Source organism: Erinaceus europaeus, chromosome 16 (genome assembly GCF_950295315.1).
Source record: "Erinaceus europaeus chromosome 16, mEriEur2.1, whole genome shotgun sequence".
NCBI lineage: Eukaryota > Metazoa > Chordata > Mammalia > Eulipotyphla > Erinaceidae > Erinaceus > Erinaceus europaeus.
Genome location: NC_080177.1, coordinates 23,929,390 through 23,948,584, shown reverse-complemented (window position 1 = coordinate 23,948,584; position 19,195 = coordinate 23,929,390).

Genomic DNA, 19,195 nt, shown 5'->3' with positions numbered 1-19,195 from the left:
TACCCAGAGCCATCTACAAATTTAATGCTATCCCCATCAAGATCCCAAGCACATTTTTTAGGAGAATAGAACAAATGCTACAAATGTTTATCTGGAACCAGAAAAGACCTAGAATTGCCAAAAAAATCTTGAGAAAAAAGAACAGAACCGGAGGCATCACACTCCCAGATCTCAAATTGTATTATAGGGCCGTTGTCGTCAAAACTGCTTGGTACTGGAACATGAATAGACACACTGACCAGTGGAATAGAATTGAGAGCCCAGAAGTGAGCCCCCACACCTACGGACATCCAGTCTTTGATGGAGTCTTTCTAAACAAGCAGCTTGGGGAAGAAGCTGAGGAGGAGGACTCAAAAGCTTCCTTTAGTGTGGTGGGGACTGGGCTCGAACCTGGGTTGTTCACATGGCACTGTGTGCACATCCACTCACTAGTGGATTTTCACAGCAGTCTCGAGCTCAGCCCCTGGTGGGAACTTCTGTGTCAACTTTGGGAGTCAACTCAGGTGGGGACCCTGAGTGTGCCGGGCTGAGCAGAGAGAGGCTTATGATTGAGGAGGACGGAACCTGCAGCTCAGGGTCGCAGTATCTCTTCCCCGACCTAGTGGGTTTCTCAAGGCTACCACTCTGGTTAGCTCATTCCACTCCTGGTGGTTCTCTCACTCTTCTCTCTCATCCCAGGGTGTCCCCGGGTCTAAAGCAAGTGGAAACCAGACTTGAAGGAGACTACATCGTTAGGCTGCCTCTCCCACCACAACATTCCACACCCAAACCCTTCACACCTGAGGTTCTGTGAGTTTAAGGGCGGGACCCACTGCCACAACTGTGTCCTAGTGGCATTTTGTCCAGTCGGTGGATGGAGGTGGAGAATGCCCTGGGCTGGGCTGGTCTCCAAAGGTCTCGGTGAGAGAGCTTCGTCCCCCACTCCACCTCATTCATTGTGCCTCCTCCTTCACTGTCTCCATGGCCCTAATCCCAAAGGCCCACAGCTTGGGGACTTTCCCACCCTGAGCCCTCATCCCTGTTCTGCGGTTCCCAGCCTAGCAACCCCTTCCACCTCCCACAGGGGCTATGGTCGTTTCTCCCCACCTTCCTTAAGACAGCTCAGGGAGGATATTTTACTTTCCCAGTCAAGCTGAGAGATGCAATTTTCTCCTCCTAAGAGGTTAGGCTAATTGCTTTTTCCCAGAAGAAAATCCTCCGAGCTTTCCTTTGTGGTGAATGGGGGTTTGAAAATTACACGTTGGGGCATTTGGCTGACTATATTAAGTCCAGTTTCACAGACCTGTGGCCACTGGGGTGTACACCTGCCATCTTCTGGCCCAAAAGAGGACTGCAGCGACATCCCTGACAGGTGAGGACAGTCTGCACTATCAAAGGGCCGTCATGGGTAGCACCTTAGTGCTGGGCTGTGCTTCTTCTTCTAGCGTTTGCCCTGGGCTTATGCTTAGAGGCGAGAACACACAACTGAGAGCTAGGAGCTGGGGAGACAACCTAATGGTTCTGCAAAAACGACTTTTATGCCTGAGGCTCTGAGGTCCCAGGTTCAATCCCCAGCACCACTATAAGCTAGAGCTGAGCAGTGCTCTGGTAAAACAGACAGCAACAACAAAACTTAAAAAAAAAAAAAAAAAAAAAACAAAGAGATGGGAATCGGTAACACAGCGGGTTAAGCGCAGGTGGCGCAAAGCACAAAGATCAATGTGAGGATCCTGGTTGGAGCCCCCGGCTTGACAAACAGTCAAACAGGTCTGCAGGTGTCTATCTTTCTCTCCCCCTCTGTCTTCCCCTCCTCTCTCCATTTCTGTCTGTCCTATCCAACAACAACATCAATAACAACAACAATAATAACTACAGCAATAAAACAACAAGGGCAACAAAAGGGAATATATATATATACACACATATACATATACATATACATATACATATACATATACATATACATATACATATACATATACATATACATATACATATATAAAAGAGTTGGAAAGGTGGCTCACCAAGTAGAGCACATACTCTCCTGCATAAGTCTCCCAGTTTGATCCGCAGAAGCATATACATTAGATTCGAGTTATCCTTTCCCCCTTAAAAAAATAAAATAGGGAGTTGGGCAGTAGCGCAGCAGGTTAAATGCACATGGTATGAAGGGCAAGGACCGGTGTAAGGATCCCAGTTGGGCGGGGTATAACAAAATGGTTATGCAAAGAGACGTTCATGCCTGAGGCTCTCAAGTGTCAGGTTTAGTCCTCCGCACTACCATAAGCCAGAGCTGAGCAGTGAAAATATGCACCTGTGTAGGGGTTGGTCACTTCACAAGGGGTGAAGCAGGTCTGCAGGTGTCATCTTCCTCTCTTCCTCTCTCTATTCCCCTCCATCTCAACTTCTCTCTGTCCTGTCAAAAAAAATGGCCACAAGAGCAGTTGATTCAAAGTGTAGTCAACAAGCTCCAGCAATATCCCTGGAGGAAAAAAAAAAAAAAAAGAAAGAAAGAAAAAGAAAAAGAAGTCATGATTTTTCTGACAACCCAATATTTTAAAGTTTCGGGTTTAGGCATACAAGTCTTTTTTTAAATGTTTTTATTTTTTAAATATTTTTATTTATTATTTATTGAATTGAGAGGGGGAAGGGAGACAGAGAGGGAGAGAGATGGAGAGACACCTGAAGCCTTGCTCCACCGCTCGTGAAGTTACCCCCCTGTAAGTGGGGGCCAGGGACTTGAACCTGCAACCTTGCACACTGCAATGTGTGCACTTAACCAGGTATGCCACTGCCTGGCCCCTAGGCATAAACATCTTTATTGTCTTTTTAGTTAATTTTTATATATGGTGCAAATAGTGATATTTCTTTCTTTCTTTCTTTTTTTTTTTTTTTTTACACATGGCTACCTAGTTTTCCCAGTGCTATTTGTTGAGAAGGCTTTCTTTCCTCCGGTGTATGATACTGACACCTTTGTCATATATGAGATGGGTTTGTTTCTGGGGATCTCTATTCTGTTGTCTAAGTGCCTGCTTTTGTTCCTGTACTACACTGTTTCAATTGCTATTGCTTTGTAGCATAGTGAAATGTCAGGGGGTTGGGCAGGGGCTAGATACCATAATGTTTATGCAAACAGTCACTCAGGTCTGAGGCTCCAAAATCCCAGATTCAACCCCCTTCACCACCATAAACCAAAGCAGAGCAGTGCTCTGGTAGAAAAAACAAAAAAGAATCAAGTCAAAAATTAAAAGAAAAAAAGAGAAAGAAAGAAAGTTGAGGGAGTCTGGTACTTCTATTTTCTTTTTATTTATTATTCATTTTCTATTTATTACTAGAGAGAAGGGGCCAGGGGTAGATAGCATAATGGTTATGTAAACAGACTCTTATGCCTGAGGCTCCGAAGTCCCAGGCTCAATCCCCTGTACCACCATAAACCAGAGCTGAGCAGTGCCCTCTCCCTCTTTCTCTTTCTCTCTCTCTCTTTCTCTCTCTCTCTCTCTCTCTCTCTCTCTCTGACACAGAGCAATAATCTGGTACATGCAATGCCAGGGATTGAACTCAGAACCTTATGCTTGCCAAGTCAGGCAGTCTACCTGATATGCCACTTCTGGCAAGTTTGTTTGTTTATTTGGGAAATTCTTAGCAAAAATCACCAAAATTTCCTGTTGGAATGATTCATACTGGCATTTTTAAATATATGGTAATAGATTAAATATATCAATACCCCTCATTTTGAGAAAGTTCTACCAAAGAGTTCTACTTGTTCTACCTGTGTTCATAACAATCCCTTAAGATTATAGGGGAGACAAAAAAATTAATGTCAAGGGCCAGGAAGAGAACACAGTAATTAAACCTGAGACTCTGAGGTCCTAGGTTCAATCTCTGGCACCATCATAAACCAGAGCCATACAATGCTGTGGTTTCTATCACTCATTAAAAAAAAAAAATTGGGGAGGAGGCCTGTGTAGCTACCATAATGGTTATGCAAACAGACTCTCATGCCTGAAGCTCCAAAATCCCAGGTTCAATCCCCTGCACCACCATAAACCTGAGCTGAACAGTGCTCTGGTTTAAAATAAATTAAATTAAATTAAAATCAAAGGTGGTGGCACACCCAGTTAAATGCATATGTCACCATGCACAAGGATCTAGGTTCAAACCCCCACTCCCCACCTGCAGGAGGAAAACTTCACTAATGGTGAAGGAGAGTCACCTGTGTCTCCATCTCCCTCCCTCTTTATCTTCCCCTCCCCTCTTAATTTTCCTGTGACCTATCAAGTAAAAACAGAAGGGAAAAAAAAGATAGAAAATTTATTCCTGGGAGCAATAGATTCACTGTGTCATTGTGCAGCACCGAGCACTAACAATAACCCTGGTGGCGATAAAAAATAAATAAGTAAATAATAAATGACAAGCCTCCCACTTTGGGGGGTAATCTTATCAGCTCACCCTGTGAATGAATGTCTCCCTAATTCATGGACCATTGTGACCTCACAGTCAGAGAGACTGAACAAACTTTACCACCAGGTGCAATTTGTGCCCTGGAACGAATACAAAAGCTGGGAGTCGGGTGGTAGCACAGCAGGTTAAGCACGCGAAGTGCAAGGACCAGGATAAAGATCCCAATTCCAGGTCCCGGCTCCCCACCTGCAGGCTAGTCTCTTCATAGGCGGTAAAGCAGGTCTGCAAGTGTCTGTCTTTTTCTCTCCTTCTCTGTCTTCCCTTCCTCTCTCCATTTCTCTCTGTCCTATACAAGAACGATGACATCAATAACAATGACAATAACTACAACAACAATAAAAAGCAACAAGGGCAACAAAAATAAATATATATATATAAGGAAAAAAAAAGAATAAAAAAGCCAGCTCTCCCTTCTCTTTGCTGGCAGCATAAGCTAGAAATTCCTTAGACAAACTCAGGGATGAAGCTGCGGGTGTGAAAACACACACACATGCACACACATGCACCACCGCCATCACTGAGCCCAGGGACTCAGAGCCACTCAGCAATTTGCTGGTAGAAGGTAAGTTCTCTCTTAGGCTTGACTGCGAAATTTAGTGGAGAACAAAAGTCAGCTTGGGGTACTTCTGGCTTCTAGTTGTTCTGAAATAGCTGTTTCATTTAAATCCATAGAATCATACGCAGCTTGGTCCATGAGAAGAGTAAGGTCTAATTTGGGGACATAAGCTAAATAAATAAATGAAAACTGCCTGCCATGTTGAATATTTCTCTCTCTCTCTCTTTTTTTTTTATCCTGCCATCAGTGGAGTGATCTGAACAGAAAGAAGGTGTTGCGGGACAGAAAGGGGAAAAAGAAGAAAGGCAGCCCTGGCAGCTTAGCCTGGTGAGCTGGCCTCACCCATATATCTCTACTGCTTCCAGAAATCCTCTTTCCCCTTCCTTCTTTCCTCCCTTTCTTCCTTTCCTATCTTATCTTTTTTATTATTAAAAATCCATAAAGGAAAAAAGCAGGGAAAGTGATAAGTGATAATAGCCACATTTCAGGAGTCCAGCCCTAGCACAGCTGGTTAAGCACAGGTGGCACAAAGCACAAGGACCGGTGTAAGGATCCCGGTTCGAGCCCCTGGCTCCCCACCTGCAGGGGAGTCGCTTCACAGGCGGTGAAGCAGGTCTGCAGGTGTCTGTCCTTCTCTCCCCCTCTCTGTCTTCCCCTCCTCTCTCCATTTCTCTGTCCTATCCAACAACAACGGCATCAATAACAACAACATTAATAACTACAACAATAAAACAACATAGGCAACAAAAGGGAATAAATAAATATTTTTTTAAATAGGCATATTTCAGCATTTCAGAAACCAGACAAAGGTTAACCAATGTATAAGGCCAAGAGAACTGAAGTAAGAAAAGGCTTTCTGGGCTGGGGAGACAGCATAATGATTCTGCAGAAAGTTTTCATGCTCTCAGGTCCCAGGTTCAATCCCTGGTATCACGAAAAGCCAGAGATGAGCAGTGGTGCTCTGTTCTCTCTCTCTCTCTGTCTTTCCCTCTCCTGCTCTCTCTCATTAAAATAAATAAATAAAATAATTATAAAAGGTATTTTAAAAAGACCCTCTTGGGCTGTAGCACAGCGGGTTAAGCGCAGGTGGCACAAAGCACAAGGACCAGCGTAGGGATCCCAGTTTGAGCCCTGGCTCCCCACCTGCAGGGGAGTCGCTTCACAGGTGGTGAAGCAGGTCTGCAGGTGTCTATCTTTCTCTCCCACTCTCTGTCTTCCCCCTCCTCTCTCAATTTTCTCTGTCCTATCCAACAACAATAATAACTACTACAACAATAAAACAACATGGGCAACAAAAGGGAATAAATAAATAAATTAAAAATTTTTTAAAAGAAACTTCTTTTAAAAAAATAATAAAAAATAAAAAGACCCTCTTTACATCCCAGAACTGACAGAGGGTTCTCTGCCTCTCTTTGTGAAAAAAAAAAAAATTGAATCCAATAATAACTACTACAACAATAAAACTACAACAACAATAAAAACAATAGCAATAACTACAACAGTAATAACAATAAAAAGCAACAAAAAGGAAAGAAATATTTTTTTAAAAAAAGAATAAAAACACTATAGAACATTTTCCAAAGGAAACCCATTTTTTCAGGTGTTCAAGCTCCCTGGACCATATAGACTTCAGACCCAGTGAGCTAAGGAATTGATCAATAGGTTTTGACATGCAGGTATAACTGTTACAGGAATAAGAAAATCTGTCAGCCTTTTAGCCAAAATATCTTTTAAGTAACAGAATGACTTTGAAGAGGTTTTTTTTTTTTGTTTTTTGACTCATAGCAGTCTTATCTTAATTCAGAGTGTAGCAAGAGGGAAGCTGGAGTAAGTCAGGTGTTAAAAGAAAACATTCCACACAATGGAAAGAAGGTTGCAGCCAAATCAAGGATTAGAAACACTCCCACCCTGTGCTCAGGCACGTCCATCAGTCCTGGGGGCACAAATGGAGAGCCTCTCCCCCCCAACTCCCCCCACCCACACACACACCCATGCAGCCTGCAGTGCCCCTCTCTGCCTGCCCCCGGACCAAAGCAGGCCTGTCTGCTTTCCAGAACCCGGGAAACCTACATCAGCCAGCAACCAACCCCACTGAGAGTGGTCATGAGCCACTGCAGGACCCCAGTTTCCTAGTCCACTTGATACATGTCCTCTGGGCCAGTCCTCTGACAGAGAAGCTGCTCAGCAAGCTGGTTTGCCATTTCTACAAACTTGTCCAGAGCTGGTCATGCCGGCAGCTCTCTTTGGGACCTCACCATTCAGCCTTGGGCCCAGCAGCTTCCTGGAAGTCTGGCTCATGCCCCACTGGGCCCCCACTTGGCCTCCTTTTCCTTCCTCCTCCTCCTGTGACTGTGGCTTTCCTGTCGCCTTTCCCAAGCCCACTGGGCTCCTCACTGGCCAAGTCAGCCACTGGCCCTCTCACCACCCCAGGCCCCGAGGGGCAGAGAGGCCTGAGGAGTTTCCAGGGAGCTTCTCAAGGTGGCAGTTTGGGGACAGAGGTTAGCAGGATGGTCAAGTCTGGAGCCCACATTCCAAACAGCAGATGAGGGCCAGTGAAATAGCTCACTTGGATAGTGCGTTGCTTTGCCACCCACACAACCCAGGTTTAAGGCTGCCCCTCACCACCACCACCACCAGACTTTCTCTCTGTGTGTCTCCTTGTTTCTATTTCAAAACAAAGAACAACAGCAAAAAAAAAAAAAAAGTGATTTGTGGCCTAGTAAGTGGTGCAGTGGGTAAAGCATTGAGGTCTTGAACTTGATCCCTGGAATCACATGTGCCAGAGTGATGCTCTCATTCTCTGTCCCCCACCACCCCGTTAATAAAACTAGTATTTGTTGCTGTTGTTGGCACCAGAGTTATCGCTGGGACTCGGTGTCTACATGACAAAGCCATCACTCCCAATGGTCTCCCCCACCCCTTTCCCTTTTTTCTTTTTCTTTTTGATAGCAACAGAGAGAACTTGAGAGGGAAAGGCAAGATAGATAAGAAGAGAGACATCTGCTGGTTGAGCACATATTACAATGCGCAAGGACCCAGGTTCAAGCCCCCAGTCCCCACCTGCAGGGGGAAATCTTCATGAGTGGTGAAGCAGTGCTGCTGTTGTCTCTCTCCCTCTCTGTTTTCCCCTTCCCTCTTGATTTCTGGCTGTCACTATCCAACAAATAACAAAGATAATAAAAAAAATTTAAAAGAGATGGGCAGGGGAGATAGCATAATGGTTATGCAAAGAGATTCTCTTGCCTGAGGCTCTAAAGTCCCAGGTTCAATTCCCCATACCACCATAAGCCAGAGCTGAGCAGTGCTCTGGTGAAATAAATAAATATATATATTTTTTTCCTCCAGGGTTATTGCTGGGCTCGGTGCCTGCACCATGAATCCACCGCTCCTGGAGGCCATTTCCCCCCCTTTTTGTTGCCCTAGTTGTTGCAGCCTCGTTGAGGTTATTATTGCCATCGTTGACGTTGCTTTGTTGTTGGATAGGACAGAGAGAAATGGAGAGAGGAGGGGAAGACAGAGAGAGGGGGAGAGAAAGATAGACACCTGCAGACCTGCTTCACCGCCCGTGGCTTTGCACCACCTGCGCTTAACCCACTGCGCCACCGCCCGATCCCCAAATAAAAATTTTTAAAAAAGAAAAAAAATAAAAGCGAGAGATCTGCCTCACTGTTTCATCATTTGTGAAGCTTCCCCTTGCTGGCAACGACCAGGGACTTGAACGAGGGTCCTTATGCATGGCAACATACGTGCTCAACTAGGTTCGCCACCACCCAGCCCTTAAATAAATAAATATGTAAAGGGAGAGGATGGGAAGGGGAGGGAAAGGAGGAAAAAGAGAGAGAAGAAGAGGAAGAGAATAAGTGGTTTTTGCCAAAGAAGTCGGGGAGCAGGTAGAATGTAATACTTGCATGGATGAGGGCGCAAATTTAGTCTCTGCAATGTGCTATGGCAGAGTGATGATCTAGCATGCCTCTCTCTGTCTGTCTCTGTCTCTGTCCATATCTCTCACTCTCTCTTTTCCTCTGTAAACAAATCAAGCAGCCCAGAAGTGGCACAGTGGATAAAGCATTGGACCCTCTAGCACAAGATCAGAGTTTAATCCTAGGCATCACATATGCCAGTGTGCTCTGGTTCTCATTCTCTCTCCCCTCATCTTTCTCTTTCCTTAATAAATACATACTTAAAAATATATATCTAGGGGAGTCAGGCGGTAGCGCAGTGGGTTAAGCGCACATGGCAAAGCACAAGGACCAGAGTAAGAATCCCGGTTAGAGCCCCCGGCTCCTCACCTGCAGGGGGGTCGTTTCACAGGCGCTGAAGCAGGTCTGCAGGTGTCTATCTTTCTATCTTTCTTTCTATCTTTCTCCCCCTCTTCTCTCCATTTCTCTCTGCCCTATCTGGCAACGACGACATCAGTAACAACAACAATAATAACTACAACAAGGGCAACAAAAGGGAATAAATAAATATTTACAAAATTAAAATAAAAATAATAAATAAATAAGTCTAGTGGTCCAGGAGATGGTGCAGTGGATAAAGCACTGGACTCTCAAGTGTGAGGTCCTGAGTTCAATCCCCAGCAGCACATGTACCAGAGTGATAACTGGTTCTTTTCTCTCTCTCCTCCTATATTTCTCATTAATAAATAAATTAAATCTTTAAAAATAAATAAATAAATCTAGGGAGTCAGGCGGTAGCTCAGTGGGTAAAGCGCACATGGCGCAAAGTGTAAGGACCCGTGTAAGGACCCGCGTTGGAGCGTTGGAGCCGGTGGCTCCCCACCTGCAGGGGAGTCGCTTCACAAGTGGTGTCCTATCCAACAACAACGACATTAATAACAACAACAATAATAACCACAACAATAAAACAACAAGGGCAACAAAAGGGAATAAATAAATAAATAAATCTAGGGGGCCAGGAAGTGGCCACCTGGTTAAGTGCACATGTTATATATAGCACAAGGACTCAGGTTCAACTCGCGTGTCCATCCGCAGGGGGAAAGCTTTGCAAGGGGTGAATGAAGCAGTGCTGTAAGTGTCTCTCTTTTTCTCTTTTTTGTTTTATGGTGGTGTGTGGGATTGAACTTGGGGCTTTGAAGCCTCAGACATGAGAGTCTCTTTGGTTTTGTTGTTTGTTTTATGCCTCCAGGGTTATCGCTGGGGCTCCGGTGCCTGCACCACAAATCCACTGCTCCTTGCGGCTATTTTTTCCGTTTTATTGGATAGAACAGAGAAATTGAGAGAGGAGGGGAAGACAGAGGGAGAGAAAAAGAAAGACACCTGCAGACCTGCTTCACTGCTTCTGAGGCCACCCCTCTGCAGGTAGGGAGCAGGCGGGGGGGGGGGGGAGGAGTATTATCTCCAACCCCATCCTTCCGCTTCATACTATGTGCACTTAACCCAGTGTGCCACCTCCCCCCCAGCAAGAGAATCTCTTTGCATAACCATTGTGCTATCTACCCCCACCCTCTCTCTTCCTCTTTATCTCCTCCTTACCTTTCAATCTCTGACTTTCTCTATCCAATAAATAGAGTAAACATTAAAATAAATAAATATACAAACTATTGTATTTACTGTCAAATGTAAAACATTAATTCCCCAATAAAGAAATTTTAAAAATGGGAAAAAATAATAAATAAATCTAGAGGGGGCCAGGTGGTGGCACACATATGTAACACACTAAGTGTTTAGTACTAAGTGCAAGGACCTGAAAAAGTGTCCCGGTTTGAGCCCCCAGCTCCTCACCTGTGGGGAGGATGCTTCACAAACAGCTAAGCAGACCTGCCACTGTCTCTTTCTCTCTCTCTCTTTTTTAAAAAATATTTTATGTACTTATTGGATAGAAACAGAGAATTTGAGAGGGGAAGGGGAGATAGAGAAAGAGACAGAGAGACACCTGCAGCCTTGCTTCAGCACTCATGAAGCCGTCCCCCTGTAGGTGAGGACCAGGAGCTAGAACCTGGGTCCTTGTGCATTGTAATGTGTGCACTTAACCAGGTGTGCCACCACCTGGGCCCCTCTCTCCCTCTCTATCTCCCCCTCCCCTCTCAGTTCCTCTCTGTTTTATCCAATAATATGAAAAAATGGCTACCAGGAGCATGGATTCCTAGTACAGGCACTGAACCCCAGCGATAACCCTGGAGGAGAAAAAAAAGAAAGAAAGAAGGAAAGAAAGAAAGAAAGAAAGAAAGAAAGAAAGAAAGAAAGAAAGAAAGAAAGGGAGAGAGAGAGAAAGAAAGAAAGGGAGAGAGAAAGAGGGCGGGGTAGATAGCATAATGGTTATGCAGAGACTCTCACGCCTGAGGCTCCAAGTCCCAGTTTCAGTCCCCCGCACCACCATAAAGCAGAGCTGAGCAGTGCTCTGGTTTAAAAAGAAAAAGAAAAAAAGAAAAGAAAAAAAAAAGAAAGAAATTCAAGTGACTTCTGTGAAGCTGGTGGCAGGAAGCAGCAGCAGTGAGGCAGGGCAAAGAAGGTCCATGCTGAAGAGGGTCCAATCCATTTTACAGACACAGTTCTGTCTTGGGGCCAGCTGACAGTGAGGGGCTCTGAGGCTGGAAGTAACAGTTTCCTCCAGTTTGGGTTCCTGACGGTCTTCGGTTTGGCACTGGCTCCCCCAGCATTTCCTGAAGGCTTTGTGTTTGGATGCTACCTCCTCCTGCCTCCAGAAGCCTTCACCTGAGAGCTCAGGTGCTGACACCAGACCTCCTCTGCACTGGAGAGCCATGGGGACCTGGGCTGGAGCAGCAGCTTCTGCAGCAGGGCACCTCCCCAGCCTGGAGGTCTCCCCACACCAGCTCTCTGGCCCACTGAGGCCACTGTTCTGCCCACTGAGGCCTCTGGATTCTCAGGAAATCCATGGGATCAAAACTGGTTTGTTTGTTTTTTAAGTTTTTATATTTATTTATTTATTTATTTTCCCTTTAGTTGCCCTGGCTGTTTTTTATTGTGTTTTTTTTTTTAATTTTTTAATATGTATTCCCTTTCATTGCCCTTGTCGTTTTATTGTTGTAGTTATTATTGTTGTTGATGTCATTGTTGTTGAATAGGACAGAGAGAAATGGAGAGAGGAGGGGAAGACAGAGAGGGGGAGAGAAAGATAGACACCTGCAGACCTGTTATACTGCTTGTGAAGTGACTCCCCCCTGCAGATGGAGAGCCAGGGGATCGAACCGGGATCCTTAAGCTGGGCCCTTGCGCTTTGCACCATGTGCGCTTAACTCGCTGAGCTACTACCGCCGGACTCCCACTTTTTTTTTTTTTTTTTTTACTGCCACCAGGATTATCGATGGGGTTCAGTGCCAGTATTCTGAGTCCACTGCTCCTGGTGTCCATTCCCCCCTTTTTTCTTTCTATTTTATTTGATAAGGCAGAGGAATTGAGAGGAGAGGAGGAGAGGAGAGGAGGAGATAGAGAAAGAGAGATACCTGCAGATGTGCTTCACCACTCAAAGCATCCCCATAGCAGCAGATGGGAAGTGGGGACTAGAACCCAGGTCCTTGATCACAGCAACCTGGGCACTCAACTGGGTGTGCTACCACCCAACCCTCTGAAAAAAAAATTTTTTTAATAATAAAATGACATCTATAAGTATATATATTCCCAGAAGGCCTAATCTTGCCCACCTCCCCCTGCTAGGATTATTGCTGGGGTTCTGTGCCTGCACCACAAATCCACCGCTCCTGGAGACTTTTTTTTCCCTTTTGTTGCCCTTGTTGTTTTTATCTTGTTGTGATTATTATTATTGTTATTGCTGTCATTGTTGTTGGATAGGACAGAGAGAAATCAAGACGGGAAGGGAAGACAGAGAGAGAGAAAAAATAGACACTTGCAGACCTGCTTAACTGCTTATGAAGTGACCCCCCCCTGCAGGTGGGGAAATGGGGACTCAAGCCAGGATGCTTGAGCCAGTCCTTGCGCTTCATGCCACGTGCCCTTAACCCACTTCACTACTGCCCAACCCCCTAAGGCCTAATCTTTTTTTTAAAGTAGTTTTTTTTTAGGGAGTCTGGCAGTTGCACAGTGGGTTAAGCGCACGTGGCACAAAGTGCAAGGACCAGCATAACGATCCTGGTTCGAGCCCAGGGCTCCTACCTGCAGGGGAGTCGCTTCACAGGCGGTGAAGCAGGTCTGCAGGTGTCTGTCTTTCTCTCCCCCCCTCTGTCTTCCCCTCCTCTCTCCATTTCTCTCTGTCCTATCCAACATTGAAGACAACAATAATTACTACAACAATAAAACAACAAAGGCAACAAAAGGGAATAAATAAATAAATTTTTAAAGTAGTTTTTTTATATAAACTTTATTTTTTCCCCTTTTGTTACCCTTGTTGTTTATCATCGTTGTCATTATTATTGTTGTTGTTATTGCTGTCATTGTTGTTGGATAGGACAGAGAGAAATTGAGAGAGGAGAGGAAGACAGAGGGGGAGAGAAAGATAGACACCTGCAGACCTGCTTCACCACCTGTGAAGTGACTCCTCTGCAGGTGGGGAGCCGGGTGCTCAAAGGCCTAATTTTTTTTTTAATTATTTATGAAAAAGATAGGAGGAGAAAGAAAAAAACCAGACATCACTCTGGCACATGTGCTGCCAGGGATTGAACTCAGGACTTCATGCTTGAGAGTCCAAAGCTTTATCACTGCGCCACCTCCCAGACCACTGCCTAATCTTTTTTTTTTATCTTTCCAACTGAGAAAGCAAAACTGGAAATTTGTAGATTTTTGTTACCATGCTTCCCCTGAGAATGTCCCTGAGTTTACCTTTTCCTTCCTAAGTCCTCTCTAGCAAAACTTAACCTATTTTTTTATTTGTCTTTTTTTTTTTTTTTTACACAGGTAGAGAGTCAAAGAAACCACAGTACCAGGGGCCAGGCAGTGGCACAACTTGTTAAGCGTTCACAGTACAGTACACAAGGACCCAGGTTCAAATCCCTGGTCCCCACCAGCAGGGAGAAAGCTTCACAAGTGGTGAAGCAGAGCTGCAGGTGTCTCTTTGTCTCTCTCCCTCTCTATCTCCCCTCCCCTCTCAGTTGCTCTCTGTCTTTATCCAATAATAAAGAAATAAAAATTAAAAGAAAGCGAGGGAGCGACAAACCAACCACACACAGCACCAAAGCTTCCTTCAGTGTGATAGGGGCTAGGTTCAAACCTGAGTCCCACAAGGCAAGGCAGTGTGTGCTATCCCAGGTGTGCGATTTTTTGGTCCCAGCAAAACTCAAGATGGCTTTTGAAGTCACACGGTGAGCTGCTCAGCTTTGTATATAGGTGAGACTTGTGTTATTAGTAAAATTCTTACTTTTCCCACTGTTAAATAGACAACTTTTCTCATCAATCTGGCTGATATTTGCTTTTATTCACTCACCCCTGAAAGATCCAGAGGCCCTTTGAGCCCCAACAAAGGGAAAAGTAGATGAGGGAGTCAGGAGGTAAATCAGGCAGGTGACAGGATCTACAGGCAAAAGTTCTCTTTATCAGACCTTTCAAACTGGATGTTCTTGTTTTTGTTGTTGACTTCATGGCATAGTGGTGGTTGGGCTCTGTCCAGGTGGTTGGCCCAGAAATGTGGATTCTTTTTTTCCTTCAGTGTCTTGCTCTGTCCTGTGAAATCCATTTCCCCAAAAAGGGCCAGGCAGGGGTTTTTCTATTAGAAAATGGTCAGAGCTGGCTTCTAGTAACTGTCACTGGGGTCTGGCGGACTAAGGGCTGATGGAGTTCCTGTGGACCTCAGGGACTCTGGACCATTACTTTAGAATACAGATCACTTCATGTTAAAGACTGGTGGAAGCCCTGAGAGGATGAAACGAAGCTCTTGGGGGCCGGACGGTAGTACAGTGGGTTAAACGCACATGGCACGAAGCGCAAGGACCGACTTTGAGGATCCCAGTTCCAGCGTCTGAGCCCCACCTGCAGGGGTGTTACTTCGCACCCAGAAATGGGGGTGGTTACAGGTGTGGCTTGCTGGTGTAGGTGGAGCCTTTGGCTTTAAAGGGTCAACCTTTGGGACTCCTCTTTTTCCCTGGGGAAGCAAGCAAGCATTGGCCTTCCCATTCCCCCCATGTTTCCCCTTTAACATTACCATGTGTGTGGTCCAGGAGGTGGCACAGTGGCTAAGGCACTAGACTCTCAAGCATGAGGTCCTGAGTTCAATTCCTGGCAGCACATGTACCAGAGTGATGTCTGGTTCTTTCTCTCTCCTCTCCCCTATCTTTCTCATAAATAAATAAAATCTTTAAAAAAAACAAAAACATTACCATGTGCAATGATTGGAGTCCCTGCTACCCACCTGCAGGGTGGGGGGGTCTCTTCATGAGCAGTGAAACAGGTCTCCAGGTGTTTATCTTTATCCCTCTCTATCTCCTCTTCCCCCTCAATTTCTCTGTCCTATCAAGTAAAATAGGGGGGAAAAGAAGGATAAAACGGCTGCCAGGAGTTGTGGATTCATAGTACCAGCACCAAGTCCCAATGATAACCAATTAATAATCATAATAAAAGAAAATGTATTGTGGTCCAGGAGATGGCACGGTAGATAAAGCAATGGATTCTCAAGCATAAGGTCCTGACTTCAATCCCTGGCAGCACATGTACCAGAATAATAATATGATCCTTTCTCACCTATCTTTCTCATTAATACAAAAAATCTTTAGATAGCATAATGGTTATGGTAACAGATTCTCTTGCCTAAGGCTACAAAATCCTAGGTCCAGTCCCCTGCACCACCATAAGCCAGAGCTGAGCAGTGCTCTGATAGGCCAAGAAAAAAAAAAAAGACACTTAAAATATCTTAAAAAGAAAGAAAGAAAGAAAGAAAGAAAGAAAGAAAGAAGGAAGGAAAGAAAATGTATTAAAACTGATTTACTCACTAGCATCTATCTTGGAATATCTACATTACTATTATTTCATCAGAGTAGTACTCACCTCTGATTTATGATGCTGTGTGAGATTGACTTTGGGGTCTCAGGCAGGAGAGTCTCTTTGCATAAATATTATGCTATCTCTCCTACTAGATATAACTAAATTGAAGAGGAATTTTTACTGCAGATATAGCAATATCTACAACCTTTGTTAATTTTAATAAATGTTATCTATATTTATAATTTTCATTTATCATATGGTATACACATCACATGATGGTGAAAGAGGACTTAAACTGCTGGTGGGAGTGCTGTGCAAACACCCATCACAAGGAGATCAGAAATCATACCTGGAACCAGCAAAATAGCTCCGCTGACTAGTGCTTTGCCAAGAACATGACCCAGGTTCATGCCTGGCCCCCATCACGTTGAAGATCTCTTCAGTGGTCTCTGTCGGTCTCAAAAGAAGAAGGAGGAAGGCGGTAGCACAGCAGGTTAAGCGCAGGTGGCGTAAAGCTCAAGGACCCGTGTAAGGATCCCGGTTCGAGCCCCTGGCTCCCCACCTGCAGGGTTGTCGCTTCACAGGCGGTGAAGCAGGTCTGCAGGTGTCTATCTTTCTCTCCTCCTCTCTATTTTCCCCTCCTCTCTCCATTTCTCTCTGCCCTATCCAACAACGACTACAACAATAATAACTACAACAATAAAACAACAAGGGCAACAAAAGGGAATAAATAAATTAAATAAATATTTTTTAAAAAAAGAAGAAGAAGAAGGAGGAGGAGAGGAGGAAGAAATTGTACCCATGACAACTGCCTTGTAAATCATTATTTCCTTAAGATTGAAAACAAAGTACTGACACATGTAACCTATATACACAAAAGTATTTTAGGGTTCACAATGCCATTTAAGAGTGTAAAGATTCCTGACAAGGAAAAGTCTGAGAACTGGGAAGTTAGTATTTAAAGAAGGGGGCAAAGTTCCTCAAAGAAAAAGAAAAAGTGTGGTCTGGGAGGTGGCAAAGTGATAAAGCTTTGGACTCTCAAGCATAACATACGGAGTTAGATCCCCAGCAGCACATGTGCCAGAGTGATGTCTAGTTCTTTCTCTCTCCTCCTATCTTTCTCATAAATAAATAAAATCTTAAAAAGAAAGAAAGAAAGAAAGAAAGAAAGAAAGAAAGAAAGAAAGAAAGAAAGAAAGAAAGAGAGAAAGAAAATGAGAAAGTTCTGAAGGGGTAATAATGATGGTAACACAGTCAGGATGTGTTAATGCCACTAAGTTAATGCCATTTTAGAGCTGCTAAAGTGGGTAGCCTGGGATGTGGAGCAGGGCATGTATGAAGCATTGAGCTTGTCATCTGACATCCTGAGTTCAAACCCCAGCACTGCCTGTGCTAGAGTGGTACTCTGGTTTGTCTCTTTCACTGATAAATAAAATTTTATTTATTTATTTCTAATAAATAGCCACACAAAAACTAGAACACTGTTCAACTCTGCTCTGGCTGTCCTCATGCAGGGGACTGAATCTGGGAGACTCAGAAAGGAAAATCTTTTGCATAACCATTATGCTGTCTGTCTCTCCATCCCCAACAAATTCTAAAAAGTAAAACAGGATATGTTATATGTATTTGATCAGAAAAAAAAGAGGGTTTTTTTTCTTTTCTTTTTTTAAAATTTCTTTATTGGGGAATTAATGTTTTATATTCAACAGTAAATACAATAGTTTGTAACGTGAACTGGCGTATTGCATCAAAGTAAAAGACTCTGGGGTGGGGGTGAGGGGAGAATACTGGTCCTTCAGAGGACCTAGTGGCAGTTGTATTGTTATATGGAAAACTGGGAAATGTTATGCCTGTACAAATTATTGTATTTACTGTCAAAAGTAAAACATTAATTCCCCAATAAAGAAATTTTTAAAAAAGTAGTAAAAAATACAAGTTTGTACAGGCATAACATTTCTCAGTTTTTCCATATAACAATATAACCCCCACTAGGTCCTCTGTCATCCTTCTTGGACCTGTATTCCCCCCCCCCCACACACACACACCAGAGTCCTTTACTTTGGTGCAATATGCCAATTCCAGTTCAGGTCTTTTTTTTTTTTTATTTAACACAGAGAATCACTGTGGACTCAAGGAGCACATCAAAGAAGATTCTTGAAGAGAGAGCCCTAAAACGATTTATTTTTAATTTCTATTACTTTTTTATTTCAAAAATAAAGAGGGCATAAAATTTAGCAATCCAGGAGAAGCAGGACACCTGGCTTCCATCCACTGATCTCATCAATACAGCTCTACAGAAGGAAATGAGGCTCCCCCTGGGGAAATGACTGGCCCTGGGCGAACACCCTTGAGCTTCAAACCCTGGCAAGACAGTGTGATCCCGCTGGGCCCTGAGGCCCCAAGGCCACGGGCGACCTGTGCAGCTTAAGCTCCTGCAGAGCAAGACTTTATCCTGACAATAGGCCGCTCCCGCCTCAATTTAAAAGGCAATACTCCATCCCCAAAACTGTTTCACCTTCCCAAGATCTTTATGCATTATTTCAAATGCTTAACAAAATCTCAGCGGGGAGGTGAGGGGATTAATGTGGATACAAAGGCCACCACCCACCATCACGTTCACAAAGAAGGAGCCTGAAGACAATTCCAGGTAAACAGGGATATGCAAATCATCACTCCAGGGGCAGCTGTCAGTCCCGAGAAATTGGGCTGCTTCTAGGACTGGAAGCTGCTGATCAAGCTTTAGAGACGCGGGAACTGAGAGCAACCCCCACCCCTCCGCCCCACCTCCAGTACATGAGCTAGGGTCTTACTAGCTAGCTCCTTGCGGGGGCTGGGGAACAACGGCGGAAAAATTCCCCACCACTCTGGGTCCATCTGGAAGCGGGCGGATAAGCGAGTTAACTGCAGACAGCACGCGAAAGCTTATCATGGCTGAGGCTCTGAAGACTCAGGTTCAGTCCCCAGCACCAGCATAAGCCAGAGCTGAGCAGTGCTCTGGTCTTTCTCTGTGTCTCTCTCATTAAAATACAATAAAATATTGAAGCAGGAAATGGAGAAATGACACCCGGGAGCTTCGGATTTATTGTGCAGGCACCGAGCCCCAGTAATAACCCTGGTGAGGGTGGGAGACAGACTTTAAAGCAGAAAGAAAGTTATTTCTGGGTCAGTGCCAAAATTAGGTAATTTTCATTCTTTAAGATCATGGTGACCTTTTCGCCCAGGGCTTGGGTTGGCCTTCATCCCATATGGCAAGGTGACACATGTTGGGAAAGGCCTGTCTGAACAGTTTTGGGGAGATGACTCCCACACCTCTGTGCTATCTGAAGCCTGCCACCACATGACGGCAGCACAACAG